The 17,629-nt window shown below is 40.4% G+C and overlaps 1 long non-coding RNA gene across 1 annotated transcript; it reads right to left on the bottom strand.

Annotated features, from left to right (window-relative positions):
• Nucleotides 1–10,621: 10,621 nt before the first annotated feature.
• Nucleotides 10,622–11,501, bottom strand: LOC129109748 (uncharacterized). The gene is made up of 3 exons (XR_008532062.1): nucleotides 11,415–11,501; nucleotides 10,950–11,047; nucleotides 10,622–10,851 (listed from the first exon to the last, which is right to left on the bottom strand). It is a non-coding gene; the product is annotated as an uncharacterized LOC129109748 (long non-coding RNA).
• Between the last annotated feature and the right edge of the window lie 6,128 nt (nucleotides 11,502–17,629).

Below are 17,629 nucleotides of genomic sequence, written 5' to 3'. Positions count from 1 at the left end.
AGATTGGTGTTTTCACAAGTTTTAGCCCATTTACTACAAATCATTTATATTTAAAATTACTGTTAAAATAGTCCCTTTGTTAAGTTTTGGCTTTATATGATCAACAGCATCAAAAAAAAATCAACCTACCAGCAGGCGAGCAAGAAACTTTTCTGTGTGTATCATAGTAAAAATGTGTTGTTCAAATTTAACCACATGCAGTATTGCAATTCTTGGAGACAAATTTCTTCTAAGCACATCTTTATGAGCCTGAAGGTTAACTTTTAGTGTCCAAAAATGTAGAAGATAGATTCAGTCGAGCTGGTCAAAGGTTTCTGTGTCTTTCAACATTAATTAAGAATCATTGGACATTTTCCATCTGAATAAAGGGATGAACAATAATGGTCGAAGATCATACGATATCCGGTGCCCTTCTGTACATTAACATTTCTCAGCTGTTTGATACAAAAGGAAACAATTTAACTATCTTGAGGTGCAAATGAGAACCAAAAACAATCGCCTTGTAATAATGTAAAGATATTGTCACTCTTACCAAAAAAGACGGAAATCCAAAGCCCTGTCCAATCCATTTCTGATTTCACTGAAAAGTAAAAAATATATAAATATAAATAAATTAGAAAAGTACTGACAACAAATATTACCAGGAGAGCATATATCCACCTTAAAACATGCATAAGTACAAGATATTTTACAGCTTCAGTAAGCTCGACTGTGGCTTGGTCAAATATTTGTAATAGCTATAGTTTAGAATATTGTATATATACTGTACTATACTGATAATAAAATGCATAATTAACTATACTACCACTAATAATAATAATCATAGTAAGTATTAAAAGAATGAATAGATTTGTACTCACATGTCAAAAATCCAGTATTTTAAGTCTTGCCAGCCAATCAACCATTATTGGAATCACTGTCAGCTCTCCTTCCAGAGAAGTATATTGTGTTGTGCTGCATTTGGTTAAGCTCATATTTGAATATAAAATTAAACAATTTGACCAAGTTCAGCTTGTTTTTATATAACCTTGATGTTTGAAAAGCCAAATGTTTTTTGGTCATTTCTTCATAAACTGAGGCCTACAGAAATCCTGCATTTGCGTTACACTTTTAAAAAGTGGAAAAGAAAGTGTTAAATAAAAGAATAATTTCTTTTTAAAATTCAAGACATTACATAACTTCAGAGGCAAGACAAAACAAACAAAAGCAACCTAATACATTGTGCTGCTTACATGTGTTAAAAACACTATATCAGATATAAATAAAACCAATTTACATACAACGCTGTCATACCTTGATTTTATACACTTAGCAAAAACTGAGCGTTGTCAGATGTCTTGTATGTAAACATGAACTGTAATCTACATTCTTCCTTCATATCTAACAGACTTGGATGTCCAGCAGACATCTTCAGAAGAAGCTTCATTTCAAATAATCATGATACTGCAACTGAACTGGTTATTTTTACATAGCAGAGCCTTAAAACAACCAAAGCAACATAGCAACTAAAGCGCTAAAGTTATTCTTAGACTTAGACTTGTCTGAAACAGAAACAGGCTTTACATTTTCCCCGTTAATCTAGTCTGGTTTTGACAAGTCTAAGTATCGCGTCTTTTTTATCTACACCTAGGAAAAACTGAAAATTCCCTTTTTTTTGTGTTTTCCCAAATACAGCAGAGGTTTCAATAATATGAATTTTGTTTAAAACTGTCTTTAGCTTCTCAGATTTGACAAATCTAAGAATAGTAGTTTTTGATCTAAACCTGGTCCGATTCGGTCAGAATGGAGAAAAACAGTGACATCACCTTTTTTTTGTGCTTTTGAAAATATTATAAAAACTGATTGAATACCAAGAACACGCCCTACAAATAAAAACATTAAATCATCATTCTTCTCTTTCCTTTTAGCTTTATTGGGCTCTTCTTCTCTTTGTTGGACTTAAGTGGTTTAACTATAACAAAAACAGGCAAGATACTTTCAACCAGAGGATAGCAAAACACATGGAGGATCCACATTTTCATGGAGGATGTGAAAGGAAATCTGATTCCCAAATGTTTAATTTGCCTTTATCCTACAAAACAGATTAAAGCAAAGCCTCACAAGGAAAGCATTTTACTTGGCACATATTTGACAATATGCAAATGAGGAACCTGACAAAGGTCACCTTGATAAGCCAACTGATAAGATCACTGACAAACTGTATGCGGCACATAAACTTTATTAAGTGACAATAACTGAAAGACATGAATCACAGCTAAAGTATGTCATTATGTTGGACTTCACACTACTACTTCTAGATTTAGAACACAAAACAATTCAGGAAATAAACAGATAAACTAAGTTTACAGTGGACATGGTTAAAACATTTAGATATACTTGAAAGAATAAGCAATAATAAACAATTAGAAGTCCTGAGTTTACATTAGCAGAGCCAGAGATGAATAATGGCATTATCGTTCATATATCAAGATATTGAGCATAATACCAAGAACACGCACATCAAATAAAAAGATTAAATCATCATTCTTCTCTTTTTAGGTTTGTTGGGCTTATCTTGTCTTTGCTGAACTTTAGTGGTTTAACTGAAACAGAAACTTTCAGCCAGAGGATAGCAAAACACTGGCGATATCTCGTGTTCAGCAGTTACACTTTAAAAATGAAGAGATATGAGCATTTTCATAGAATCTGGATATTTCAATGATGAGGAAGGAGGAGGTGCATTTTAAATTGGAACTTTTTTAATGGAAAAAAACCCATCTAACCCCAATTAGTGTTCAAAGTGAAGTATCTCTATATATGTCTAAAAACAATTCTAAACAAAGAATGGTGATGACGTGATGAAGTCAAGTCAGTCTTCAGTCACTTTGTTCACCATGTATCATGTACAAGGGAAGGTGTCAATAGAATTGGTAAAAAAGTAAGAACACAGAAAAGAAAAAATTAGGTAATTAGGGATTAAAACAAATACTAAAAGTGTTTACAGTGTCAAACCACTGTTACCCTGGTAACCAGGGGAAAACAACAAAAAAACACAATCTTCGATTAGCTGAGGTCTTATAACATAAACAAATTACTTGATTAACAACATAACCAAACAAAGTTTTATTTTCATTATACTCTATCTGAGCAACATTATCAGTCGTTATAATGTGAAAACCACCAATATGCGGATGACACACCATTGTTTATCTGTTTCACCAAATGACCTCAGATCTTTGTATACTCTTAATATTTAGATGAGTAAAATGTATTGTCAAATTAGCAAAAACAGATTCAAGGGACAAGGGTATGAACAGGATATATAATTGTTTTTTATTAAGAGAACATTGCCAAAGTTGTCTTTTCTGGAAAAAAACTTATATAAAATATCTATAATTTGAAACAACACTCTAGTTTTGGTTTAAGCTTGAGTCTACTTAAGATTATATGTTTTGATTGTAACTCCAGTTTCATGTTCAAGCTTCACAATGCAGAATGATGTAAAACGTTGTACTACAGAAATACATTTTCTTCAACCAGAAATTAACTTAAAAATAAAGATTGATCAATGTTGAATGGGAAATTGCATCTTATATTTATAATGGATTATATTGACACCAAGAATATATATGTTTGCTTGCAAAAAAAAAGTTAAAAAATTCATTATTGAAGCTGTCAAATATAGGAACTCATTTCAGAATTGTTACACAACTAATGATATCTGAGGTTTCTCTGAGCTCACAAAAGACTCATAACTAATAAACAGAATAGGTAAAATAGAAAAAGGAACAATTTAAAGTTATTTTTACTCAGGTTTTACTCAAATCAAACCTTCTCACTAATCTTTATGACTTCCCTGGGTCCAAGGTTGAAACCTAGAATGTGAATAGTTCACTAAAGCACCTTAAAACAAATACTAAATAAAACAGGCAGCTATTCAGCGAGCTTTTTAGAGCCTTAATTCACATAAGAGAGAAGGAAACACAACTAAACCAAACTTTACGAACTAAAGACTTATTTTTATGTGCATGGTTTAGTATAGCGTTACCAAAGCTTAATGGAAACGGCCAAATTCGATTAAACTTATTGATTTGCTGTAAACGTTTTTGGGTTCCCTTGAGGTGATTTTTGCCTTTGTCGTAAAAGAGCACTAAATTAATGAATGAATGAATGAACTTCCAAATAAATGCTGATGTAGCTAACATTTAACTCATGTTACTGATCAGCTGTTCCCACTGTCAGCGTATTTCTGGGTATATATTTATATTGTCTTCATCTCTGGACATTATGAAACATGGCCAATACAAGCTAACATGAAAGGACAATTAAAACTGAAAGACAAATTCTGGTTACTGGCAGATTAAAGCCATGCGCAAAGCTTAGCCTATACCGCCAACTTCTGAAAAAACTACACTTTGCACTGTCAAGTACATTCCCTCCAGACCATTTTTTTTTCCAACATATCAAAAGTTTGCTTAGATTAGCTTGACAGTAAAATGGAAACACGACTCATGAAAACACAGAAGTAAAAGTAACAACTAAGTGTGATAGCTTATTTAGCTTATTAGCCGTTTTTTAGTTTGGACGCCAGTTATGGTCCAAAATGCACTTTACACAAGTGTGATGTGGAAACTTAAAACATCCAGAGAACAAACACGAAGAAAGGACTTTTCACTAAGATTGGACATATCATACAAATGATAAAACTGTTTACAGTTGTAAACCACAAAAAGCCCAATCTTCTATTAGCTGAGGTCTAATACATATACAAATTACTTGATTAACAACACAACCAAACCAAATCATTATATAGCAGGCTTGCAGATAATAACATAGGTTATGTATTTAAAATGCACTAAAGTTCTGTGAGTTTCTCCTGTTTTCTGGGCTGAATCTTCCATCCGAGCTTGAAGTCAGTCCATCCCTGACTTTTTAGCGCTGCATCCAGCTGAAGAAGATAAAAAAAAAAGACTATGTAGTTTTCTGTCAATTTCTTAATCCACTTTAATATTACCTCTTAGAATAAGCAAAAACAGAGAAAGAGTTGAACCTGCTGCAGGATCTGGGTGTTGGTAGCTGGATCTGTGATGTCAGCGTCAGTCTCAATCTTCATCCTGAGGGTGGTCTTCAACTTTGAAACTGAGCAGTAAAATAAACGTGCAGTCACAAAACAATGAGATTCATACTGTAAATTTTGATTGAAAATAATCAAAGGGATTTCTTGTTGAACAATCACCTTGATGGCAGATGAAAACAAACTTAGTACGACAATCGCTGTCATCCCAAACGTGTGAAGTATACTCCTTCACACAGAACTCATTGCCACCATAGTGATTTGGGCTGCCTGGGCGCCAGGATTTGAAGGAGCTTTGGGACTTGTCCGACCAAGTCCACCGCACTCGGTAGAGACCAATCCAAGCTGTAGTTTGGTTTGGTAATGCAGAATAGACAACATTGTTTTCGTTATCGTTCTCAATCACAGCTAAGTCTTTGTAGTGTTCTCTGCAGTAGTCCCGGGCGTTGGACCACGTTTTCTTTGTTGAGATGAACACATAGATTTTCCCAGTTTGGATTGTCTCTGAAATAAACAGAAGTGAAGCCAGTGTAACAATTTATTAAATTGTTAATGTTGATGCGTCACAGCTACTTATAGTTAGGACTGGGCAATGTGGAATCAAATTAATTAATACAGACTTTTATTTATTGTTGTCTATTTTGTTAAAAATCAAGTTTTTTACAAGGCACAAAAAATATTTTGAGTTTATATATATACACACACACACACACACATACACACAATGTGTCAGTGGACATATGCATTCAATGTGTAGAATCCATTAACTACAAATCATTTCTTACCATTGTAACAAATAAAATCGAGTAAATATGCTCCACAAGACATATCATTCCATTTTCCATTAGGGAGCATTGAGGCACAGTTTTCATTTTGTCTTTCCCCGGACGGTTCCCTCGTATTCCAGTTGTAGTAACCGGTTTTGCTCGTCTCACCGGTCGCTGACCATCTCCAGGAGTTGGTGGCATTGGCCGTGCTGACCCTCCAGGATTTTGGGTCGTCAATCAGTCCGATCCATGCCCCATCATAGGAGAACGCAGGTTGAAGCCTGCTTATATCATCCTGGCTTTCGATGGTGGCTAGGTCGGTGTATTTTTCTCTGCAGTACTGCTGAGCATCAGGCCAGGTCATTTTTTTGTTAACATAGTAGTACTTACGTGGGGGGAAGTGAGAGCAGAAGCTGAGGCTAAATCCTGAGGGTTGGTGATAGAGGGACGATTTAGTATTTAGTGGTTAGTACAATAGCATTAAATCCAAGCAACTCATGCAGATTGACAGGTTTTTTTACGCCATATTATTACTACATTTATTTTTTCACTAATAGATAGTTACTTTTTATATATATAAGCATATGTGATATAATAAAGAGCTTCACTACTAATCGTTAAAATGATATTACATTATAATATTCTATGATATCATAACACTTTGAAAGGAGCCATAATGAGTCGGTTTAAGAACAATCTGCTTATAATACTTCTGTTCATTAACTCAATTAACATTTTGAATTCAGGACTTTTACTCGTATTATTGGACAATGGTACTTCTACTTTTACTGAAGTAAAGAAAACTCCGCCGTTACTTATGTCTTTAGTCGTGTTAACTTGAGAGATTTCAGTTAAATTTGGTTTTGAAATGAAGTTACTATGAAGCACTTTTCCTACTCATACCTCTATAAAATGTATATTTTAATACATTTCTTGGTTCAACAACATATGTCTATTTATGGAGTTCATTTCATAATTTGCATTTTCAGTTGTTTAAAAAACACCACTCCTAAATTCCTCACCAAATGAGGCGAGGAAGAAAAAAGATTCCTGTTTGTGATGGGTAAAAATGTCCTCATTGACATTTTTTTTTTATATTCTTATTTCGAGTGATGATTGTAATAAATTCTTCTTTAGCTCATTTATTGCGCATAAACCTCCGCCCCTTTGAATTGACTCTCTGTTTCTACCTGCATGACTTAACAAACATAAAAAAACACACATTTCATCTGTCGTTAAATTATTTTAATGACTTGACCTTACCCAAGAAGAGGAGAGTCAGCGTCACATAACAATCCATTTCTGATTTGTCACTGAAGACAAGATGAAAATAGGAAAATAATTAATGTAGTGCCTTGAGCAACACAGGTGTTTCCAGTTATTCTGGCTAGTTGGTACATCTGCTGTGGTTGACACAGGGAGAGGTCACTAAACCTAATGAATAAAAAGATACAGAAAAGTCCTAGCAGCTGCAACAACTATAATGGGAGAACATAAGATAACCTCTATTGAAAAAATTATTGCAAACACCTATGCATAAGTTATGCATAGAGGCACCTTAAAACACAACAAAGAAGTAACAAGGAAATATTGGTGGTGTACTTTTTATTCCTGGGACTGTTTTATTCTGTATTTAGTGATTCCCGGTAATCATGATTTTGGTGATTTGCTGGTCCAACAATTTCTAGAGATCGAGCTTAAAACTTGGATTGCTTTTAACCACGAGTCCAAATAAAGTCAGTGAAATGCTGTTAAAATAATGTACATATGGAAAGAAGTTGTCTGAATAAAGCAAACTTATCCCAACTTTCTATCAAAGAACATTTCTGATTCCAAACATTTTGTTTCAACATTAACAACTTAAAAACTCGACATCTACAAGTTCTTTGAAAATCAATTATTCCCCCGCAGTGCTTGTTCATTGTAGAAGTGAAATGGAGAAATAAAAGTATACTCACAGGTTTAAAATCCAGCTGTTGAATGTTGTTATAAGGTTGAAATCTGAATTCCTTGTTGTTAATCATCCAAAAGTACAGACAAACATAACATCGACTAAAGAACTCCTGAGTGATATATAGTGCTTGACAATATTTTCATATGCAAATCATGACTTTGATAAAAGTCATCCTTTGAAGGTTGGTTGCATCATAAATATCCAACAATAAAGTCCTCACCTTTCTCTCAGCATAGCTGGAATAACTGACCGTTTTGGTCATGTTTGTTTGTATTGCAGCTTAAAAAGACCAACCCGTTCTCACACCTAATGCATGAATACGGAGGCTTGGTAGTGATCCAAGTCTGACACCAACGCAGGTAGGCAGCCTTTAGTGTCTGTATGCGATGCTCCGGGCTTGTAACAAGTAGTATAAAGTACAACATATTCCACACAGGGCAGCCGGGAGGGGAGATGGAGGGGTCAAACACACACAGGACTTGTTATTTTTAACTGTAAACTCATTTCTCATATTCATGGACTACTGTCTTGCCTTTATACAAACCTTGTCAAGAAAGGAGTCAAGTATTACATGCATTATTAGGAAACGAAGGTTAAAAATCCTGCTAACAAGTCTATTTAGCTGCAAAATATATTCTCACATGTAGATTTTTTAGACCTCCTGTTTCTAAAGTCTCTCTTTTTCTAAACTTAACTAAATGTTTTTTTATTGCCTAAACCTTACGTCCTGTGATGACAGACTTTTATTTTGAAAAGACACTATGCATGTATCGAATCGTTCCACACCAAACTGGGAAAAAATTCATTATTGGACGGCATTGTCACATTTAAACAGTAAAGGGTCTTTATCAAATACTTCCTACCACAAAGTTGGAGGAATGCTATTGACAACAAAAACATATTTGTAAAAGCTCTGAAATTATAGCAACTGTGCATTAATGTGAAAAACCTGTGGGCTGTCAAAGTTAACACGATAATAGCGAGTTAATGCAAATTTGTTTCAATACCAAATCTTTGATTTGAAGCATTTACACAGGACTATGCAAAATGATTAGGATCGCATCCAACGACTGCACATAGAATTCTGCAGTAATGATGTACAGTATATGTGTGGTTTTTCTAGTAAGTATTATTTTATCTTATGTGTTTAAAAAACGCATAAGGTAACATTTTTGTATACATTTGAGTATCAAAGCATCAATTTGAATTTTGAAGAAAGGAGACGACTAAGCAAATTATTGAAATTATTTCCTATTCAAACCAGTAAAAGTAAATGTAAATGGATCTGTAGTGTCTCTGCCGCCACTGCATTTGCCTTTGTTAAGCTCCCTATTGAGGTAAGGCTGTGTGATAGCAAAGGTCATGAATGTATGTATGTATGTATGTTGTAATGTAATGTATGTATGTATGTATGTATGTATGTATGTATGTATGTATGTATGTATGTGTGTATAAACAAGGCTGTTGTACTTTTGGCTCTTTCCTGTCTAATTTTACATCTCATTTACAACTTCAGTTCAAACAATTACATTACATTACATTACAGTCATTTAGCAGCTTTTATCCAAAGCGAATTAGCAGTTATATAAGTCATTTCATAACACTAAAGTGTGTGACTCAGCTTTTTTGATTGTTCTGAACTTTTATTGAATTAAATATAAATGATTGTATAAAACTTATATTATATAATTGAAAGGTAAAGATCTTTGAAGGTCTTAAAATGCCTTAGATGTTATTAAAAAGTCAAACTTTTAGTTTACAAAAGTAGAGTATATTTCATATTATATTTAATATTTCCTCTTACCCACTGAAACACTAATATTAGTCATAATGTATTTTGTATCAATTTGTCCTTTTCTCTAAGCCTCCATCAAGCTGTCAGAACTACATTACCATGGAGACCACATTGTCACTAACTGACTAACTGTCACAAATTTTTGGGAAAATAACAAAAAAGGGATTTAATGTGTGCTACTGTTAGTTCCACAGGTTTTTACATACGTTTTTAGGTATAAACATAGAGTTTTAGAAATGTTTATATCCTTTCAACCGCTCATTGTACCGCCTATCACTACAAGATTAGTTTGTGGCGCAAGAGGCTGTTCAATCCTTTTTTTTATTTCAGTCAACACACAGACAACACTTCCAATTTAGTCATGTTCTTTTCATTTGTTAACAATAAGAAATTAATATTATACGACCAGAATTATCCTCAAATTATTCTCTTTTTAATGTATGTGTGGGGCCCACAGTAATGTTGGACATGATAGCGGTAGCTGGACATGGACACCCCCATATTCTGATGTATTTATATATATTATTTTTATTGTTTGCTGATTGATTTGTTTGGTCATCACCTGGCATGTGTTCACCTGCATTGGCAACTGCAGTGATTAATGGGTTAATGTTGGGTTGCAGTGAGTGGAGCTCATGCTGGCGCTTCGGGCAGCTTGGGGGGTCCTTCGGGTGAGAAGAGAGAGCAACGTAACGCTTGCGTCAGTTGAAAAAGCCACCTGCAGGGTGCAGTCAGCGCTGAAGTGAATGTGTTTCTGTACTTTCAGTAAAACTATTATTTAAGAACTTATGCACGCCTGGAAGTCCCTTATTGTCCGAGTGTGCAACATATGTATTTATTGATTGTCATTTATAAATCCCTTTACAACTAAAGCATTACGAGTATGAACAATAACAGCAGTGCAAGATAATGAAAAATAGATAAATGACAACAACATTCAGTGTTATGGGTAGCGAAAATAATAAATATTTCTTATTAGATTATATATTGGTACCCATATAAAACAACATTAACTCCAAGTTACACACAATGTGTAAAACACGCTGGCCCAATGGAAATTAATTTACAACTAAAATCAGCATTTATTCAGTGTGAAAGCTGACACACAGAAAATATAACATTTATAAGGCGAGGCTAAGCTGCGATGATACCAGTCTTTAACTTAAAAGGCACAAACGTTAATGTATTTTTGGTTTCCAGAGTAACTGGAGCGTTACTTCATTGCATGACCTGTGCTGTCGTGCATCTTTCTGGGAGTTGCTCTCACAGATTCATCAAGCATCTAAACAGAAAGATAAAAGCATTTTTGGGTATTTACACAAGATTCAATATGCGTTTGTCCCTGTTCTCGTGTGTGTGTGTGTGTGTGTGTGTGTGTACCTTGTACTGCTTTCACTGCTCACTTGTGTCTTCACTGGAGGTTTTTTCCAGGTCAGTTTGAAGTCAGTCACACCCTGCTTAGCAAGTGCTGCACTCAACTAAGGAAGAAGAGTGATGGTACTTAATTAATTAATTTTGATCTTCACACACACACACACACACACACACACACACACACACACACACACACACACACACACACACACACACACACACACACACACACACACACACACACACACACACACACACACACACACACACACACACACACACACACACACACTAAACTAAACCTAATTCTAACCTGAGCCTTTAAAACAAGTCTGAACCATCAAACAGACCTTTGAAGAAGCAGGGACCGGTCAAAATGTCCTCAAAAATGTCCTCACTCTGCAGTTCAAAAACTCATAGTCCTCACAAAGATACATAAATATATATGAAGTACACACACACTGACTATACCTGCTGCAGCAGGTTGGCACTGTAGGCTGGATCTTCCATGTTTGTGCTGGACGCGAACTTCATCCTCACCACGGTTTTCCGTCCTTGGTAAACTGCACAGGGTCAAAAACAGCAGGCAGACTTTTCAGAGATCTGTGTTTTATAACAGCCAAGCAAAAAGTTGCTCTAAAACAAAGATGATAAACTGGGGACTACTTTTGATAAAAGGCCACCAAATCCTACACACTGTGCCTTTAATCGTTTCATTTTATAATCCAAGATTCTACAGTTCCCTCTCATCATTTGTGAGAAGTTACTGCTGATCTCAGGGCACAAATATGACCTGCGGCAACCATGGTGAACATACTCAATGTGCACACATGTACGAACCAGTGGAGCCAACAAATGTCCTCAAGGAGGCGATATAGAGCTAATCAGAGTGTTTTCATGACCACAGTAGTAAACAAACAAATCACATGTGCCGATGCATGTTCACTGCTTCGTCATACCGGTCAGCTTCTGTTTTTTTGGACCAGAAGTGAATCCAAACAGAAGGATTCAGTTTTCTCCTGATGTTTTCATGTTACGGCGCCCCCTAGCTGCAACGTTCAGACTGCATGTGTCATTTTTTTCAGGTGACACTCTCCAGAATGTGTGAAATTGCTTTTTTGCATTGCCTGAAGAATCTGCGTTTGCGTAGTGTGTGGACCATGTTTGAACATATAATATCTTGGACTGCTGGTCGAACAAAAGCATGTTGTGACACAGTTTTCTGTCATTTTATAGAACAAATAATAAATCACTTAAATATTCAATTGATAATGAGAATAGTTGTTAGTCGCAGTCCCAGATACACTGAGGTATTGCTACTTTTAGTTAAGTTAAAGATCTGAGTTTTTCTTCCACCACTGATTATATGTAACAATTTTAAGCTCAACAAATTTTGGATTAAGTAGTTTGTGAAAAAAAGCTGTGCCAGAGTGTCTTTGGCACAAAAATGTACATCGTGATAATTTAAGTTCTGCCTTATCTCATTTTCTTGTTGCAGCTAGAGTGCTCACCTGGTTTGATTAGGTATTTATGGTTTTGTGGCGTAAATGAACTATATTTTTGAGTTTATTTCCTAGTAAATGAATAAAAAAAAATCTTGTGGAGTGAAAAGTATAGTTCCCTCAGAAAAGCAGCCAATTTCATAACCGGAATCTAAAATACCAGAATGTAAAGACTGTACCAACCCCCATCATGACAAACATATGCCTCCGTACTGAGCAGCTAGCAGTTGACCAGATTCCGTCATCGTCCGTGGCCGCGCAGAACTCTTTTAGGTGACCATTTCTCGAATTGAAATATGTTACTGGATTTTGGTCAACCAAGGTCCATTCTGAGCCATACGAATACAGTCCTATCCAGGCCTTGCCCTTGTACCCCCCAGTTGTGATGTTCTCAATGACACTGGCTTCTTCGGTGTTGTAACGGGTGGTGTGTGGACCCAAGAGCAGTACGACCAGGAGACAGAGTAATGTTCAGGAGCTTTATTCAAAGCGGAACAAACAGCAGGTAGACAGGCAGGAGATAACTCCCGAGTTATATTCCACTCTAGAGAGCGCTGATCCGTCAGCGGAGCAGGCAGACAAAAACCAAAAGGAGCAAAGGCAAATCTCGTGGTCGGGGACAGAAGGCTGAGTCAGTTACCGGGGCAGAGGCAAGGCGGAGAAGTCCAAACAAGCGGGGTCGGCAACGGGAAATCAGTCTGGGGAATAACGCTGGAAGGTCTGGCATAATGCGGAGAACGATCTGGCAGTGAGTGTGTGTGAGACTGGGGTTTAAATACTGCAGGGTGTGTGCAGCAGAGTGAGCAGGTGAGAGGGATTGAGCTGATGAGGTGGGTGTGGCAGACAGGTGCACTGCATGAGGCTGATTAGGTGAGTGAGGGAGAGTGTGGTGAGAGAGAGGGGGCTGGGCTGTGAGCTGAGAGAAATAGTGCAGGAAGAGTGAACAGGTGTGACTGTGACAGAACCCCACCCCTCAAGGGACGGCTCCAGAAGTCCCCAAAAACAGAAAAAGAAAAGGACAGGGTGGGTGGCGGGGGCCGGAGGAGGGTTAGTACTCCTCCGAGGCCTTCAGAGTCCGGATCTTCAGTCGGGTGGGTGGAGGGGGTCTGGAGGAAAGGTTCCTCGGCCCCGGACGACGAAGCCTCACTGTCTGACTCGGGGGCCTCCTGGATGTTTCTGGCCGGGGTCTTTGTCCTGGAGGGCTGGTCCGGGTGCTGTCGATGGAAGTCTGCGATGAATCGATGGTCATAAATGTGACGAGCAGGGACCCATGACCTCTCCTCAGGACCGTATCCTTCCCAGTCCACCAGGTATTGAATGCCCCGACCCCAGCGGCGAGAGCGAAGCAGGCGATGGATGGTGTAGACAGGTCCTCCTTCGATGAGACGAGGAGGTGGAGCAGCTGGCATCAAGGGGCTCTCCCGGACTGGTTTCACCTTGGAGACATGGAACGTGGGATGGATGCGCATGGACCTGGGAAGCTTGAGTCTTATTGCCGCCGGGTTGATGACCCTTTCGACCTCGAACGGACCGATGAATTTGGGACCCAGCTTCTTTGATTCTACCCGAAGGGGTAGGTCCCGGGTCGACAGCCATACCTTATCCCCTACTTGATAGACGGGGGCTGTGTCGGTTGGCCGCCTTTGAGTAGCGGTCAGCGGACCGAAGCAGGGCTGTTCTGGCTCTCGTCCAGGTCTGTTGGCAACGGCGGATGAAGGTCTGGACCGAAGGGCAGGAAACCTCCTTCTCCAGTGCAGGGAACAAGGGAGGTTGGAAGCCGTACGTGCACTGGAAGGGGGACAGGCCGGTGGCGGAACTGGTCAGGGTGTTATGCGCGTACTCCACCCACAACAGCTGTCGGGACCAGGAAGTAGGATTCTGGGAAACCAAGCATCGTAGTGCGGTCTCCATTTCCTGGTTCTTCCGCTCAGTCTGACCATTGGACTGTGGGTGGAACCCAGAGGACAGGCTTACGGTGGCTCCCAGCAACATACAGAACTCCCTCCAGAATATTGAGGTGAACTGGGGACCCCGGTCAGAGACGACGTCGACCGGGATCCCATGTAGGCGGAAGACATGGAGGGAGATGAGTTCAGCGGTCTCTTTAGCAGAGGGGAGTTTCGGCAGAGGGATGAAGTGGGCCACTTTACTGAACCGATCGACCACCGTCACGATGGTGGTGTTGCCTTCAGATGTGGGCAACCCGGTGACGAAATCCAGGGAGATGTGTGACCATGGCCTGTGGGGTACAGGAAGAGGATGCAGGAGGCCCGCCGGGGCTTGGTGCGAAGACTTGTGCTGGTTGCAGGTCTGGCAGGCGTTAACAAACTCCTTGGTGTCTTTGGGGAGTGAGGACCACCAGAAGCATTGTCGCAGGACGTCTTGGGTTCGCTGGATGCCCGGATGGCAAGTGAGTTTGGAGGAGTGAGCCCACTGGAGAACGTCAGACCGAAGATCTTGAGGGACAAACAGGATTCTGAGGGCAGGCGCTGGGGCCGGGTTGGCCTTCGGTTGCGGCCCTCACTGACCTCTCAATCTCCCAAGTCAGGACCGCGACTTGGCAGGAGTCTGGAAGAATTGCGCAGGGCCCTGAGGTAGGTTCCTCCTCCTCCTGGAACTGACGGGAGAGAGCGTCAGGCTTGACGTTGCGGGACCCGGGAGAGGGTGAAGTTGAACCTTGTGAAGAACAGCGATCACCGGGCCTGTCGTGAATTCAGTCTCTTGGCCGTGCAGATGTATTCAAGGTTCTTGTGGTCGGTCCAAACCAGAAACGGAGTTTTGGTCCCCTCCAGCCAGTGACGCATTCCTCCAAAGCCAGCTTCACGGCTAATAATTCGCGATTCCCGATGTCATAGTTCCTCTCCGCGGGGAACAACCGACGAGAGAAGAAGGCGCAGGGATGCAACTTCTGGTCGGTGGTGGGGCGCTGAGACAGAACGCCTCCAACTCCCACGTCGGAAGCATCCACCTCCACTACGAACTGCCGGTCGGGGTCGGGGACTTGGAGAATGGGTGCTGAGGTGAATCTGGTCTTGAGGTTTTGGAAGGCCTTTTCGGCTGCAGGGGTCCAACGGAAGGGGAACCTTGGAGGACGTTAGGGCGGTGAGCGGAGAAGCTACCGAGCTGTAGCCTCTGATGAAACGTCTATAGAAGTTGGCGAACCCCAGGAATCGTTGGAGCTGCTTGTGGGAGTCCGGAGCAGACCAGGAAGTGACAGCAGAGACTTTTGCGGGATCCATCCGGATGTTGCCGTTGGAGACGATGTATCCCAGGAATGCGACGGTGATACATGGAACTCACATTTCTCTGCTTTCACATAAAGGGAATTCTCCAAGAGGCGTTGTAGAACGGACTGGACGTGATGTATGTGTTCCTCTTCAGTCTTGGAGAAGATGAGAATGTTGTCGAGGTAGACGAAGACATGACGGTCCAACATGTCTCCGAGCACGTTGTTAACTAGGGTCTGGAAGACAGCAGGAGCGTTGGTTAATCCGAAGGGCATCACCAGGTATTCGTAGTGGCCATTTGGTGTGTTGAACGCGGTCTTCCATTCATCTCCTTCCCTGATCCGGACCAGGTGATATGCGTTGCGGAGGTCGAGTTTTGAAAATATGGTCGCACCTTGAAGCAGTTCAAAGGCCGTCATGATGAGGGGTAGCGGGTAACAGTTCTTAATGGTAATGTCATTCAAACCCCTGTAATCAATGCATGGTCTAAGGGTCTTGTCCTTCTTTCCCACAAAGAAGAATCCCGCTCCGGCAGGAGATGACGAGGGACGGATGAGACCAGCAGCCAGGGAGTCGTCGATATATTTATCCATGGCCTCTCTTTCAGGGGCGGACAGGGAAAATAAACGTCCTTTAGGAGGGAATGTGCCCGGATGTAGGTCAATGGCGCAGTCATAGGGACGGTGAGGAGGCAGCGACAGCGCCTTTGTCTTATTGAACGCCTCCTTGAAATCGTGGTAATCCACCGGGACCCCGTGAGTTCAGGTGTAGAGATGATGACCGCAGAACTTTGAGGTGCGGCGGCTTGCTTCAGGCAAACGAGGTGACAGGAAGGGCTCCAGCCTCGGAAAGCCCCCGTAGCCCAGTCGATATGGGGGTTGTGGCGTCGTAACCATGGATACCTATCAAATAAAAGTAGTGAAGTAACAAAGGACATTATTGGCTTCCAAAATGTAGTGGAGTGGATTAAAATGGAAATACTCATGTGGAAGTACCTTAGAATTGTACATTAGTACGGCACTTGAGTAAATGTACTTTTCCACCACTAGTTGATACTTATATTACCAATAGCTGACCTAAACGGACATTTTGACAGGTGTATACACATTTGGCTCGAAGAGATTTTACTGATTTTCTCACTTTGCAGTCAAAATATGAACAGGATCGTCCTCCTAATCGATTACAGAAACGTGGTGAAGCTTCTTTAGCTCATATGCTGTACAAAACCTGAATATATACCTCACCTCAAGGCAAGATAAGTATTGTACTTTCAGACCTGACTTCTCTTTATGTTTACCTTTTTATTTTTGTTTTGGGCAAAACATGTAGACAATTATATACTTTATTTATTAATCAAAGTCTTTTTTCCCCTCATTTTCCATTTTTTCCGGATCAGGCAGACGGAAACAAGTGGAAGCGAATGCTATACTCGTGGTCGGGGACAGAGGGCTAAGGCGGCTAACCAGGGCAAAGGCAAGGTAGGAATCTGGTGGTCGGGCACAGGCAAGGCAGAGAAGTCCAAACAGGCAGAGTCGGCAACGGTAAATCAGTCCAAGGGAAATTGCTGGAAGGTCTGGCATGAATGCGGCGATCGATCTGGCAGTGAGTGTGTGACTGACTGGGGTTTAAATACTGGAGGGAGTAGGTGCAGCAGAGTGAGCAGGTGAGAGGGATTGTGCTGATGAGACGGGTGTGGCAGACAGGTGCACTGAGTAAGGCTGATTAGGTGAGTGAGATGTGGAGTGACAGGAGAGAAAGGGGGCTGGGCTGTGGCTGAAGTGAACTGAGAGACAGAGTGACAGGGGGTATGGAGCTAATGATCCAGCGGGAACAAGAGCAGGGGAGAGCTGCGGCACAGCCGGGACGGGACGGGACCCGGGGAGGGCTACAGCCCAGCCGGGACCACAGCCTGCCCCTCAGCCCGCCCGGGACCCTAACCCGTTCCCAGGAGCAGGTT

The sequence above is a fragment of the Anoplopoma fimbria genome, chromosome 20 (assembly GCF_027596085.1).
Source record: "Anoplopoma fimbria isolate UVic2021 breed Golden Eagle Sablefish chromosome 20, Afim_UVic_2022, whole genome shotgun sequence".
NCBI classification, from domain to species: domain Eukaryota; kingdom Metazoa; phylum Chordata; class Actinopteri; order Perciformes; family Anoplopomatidae; genus Anoplopoma; species Anoplopoma fimbria.
This window is presented reverse-complemented; position numbering and strand designations above follow the sequence as displayed.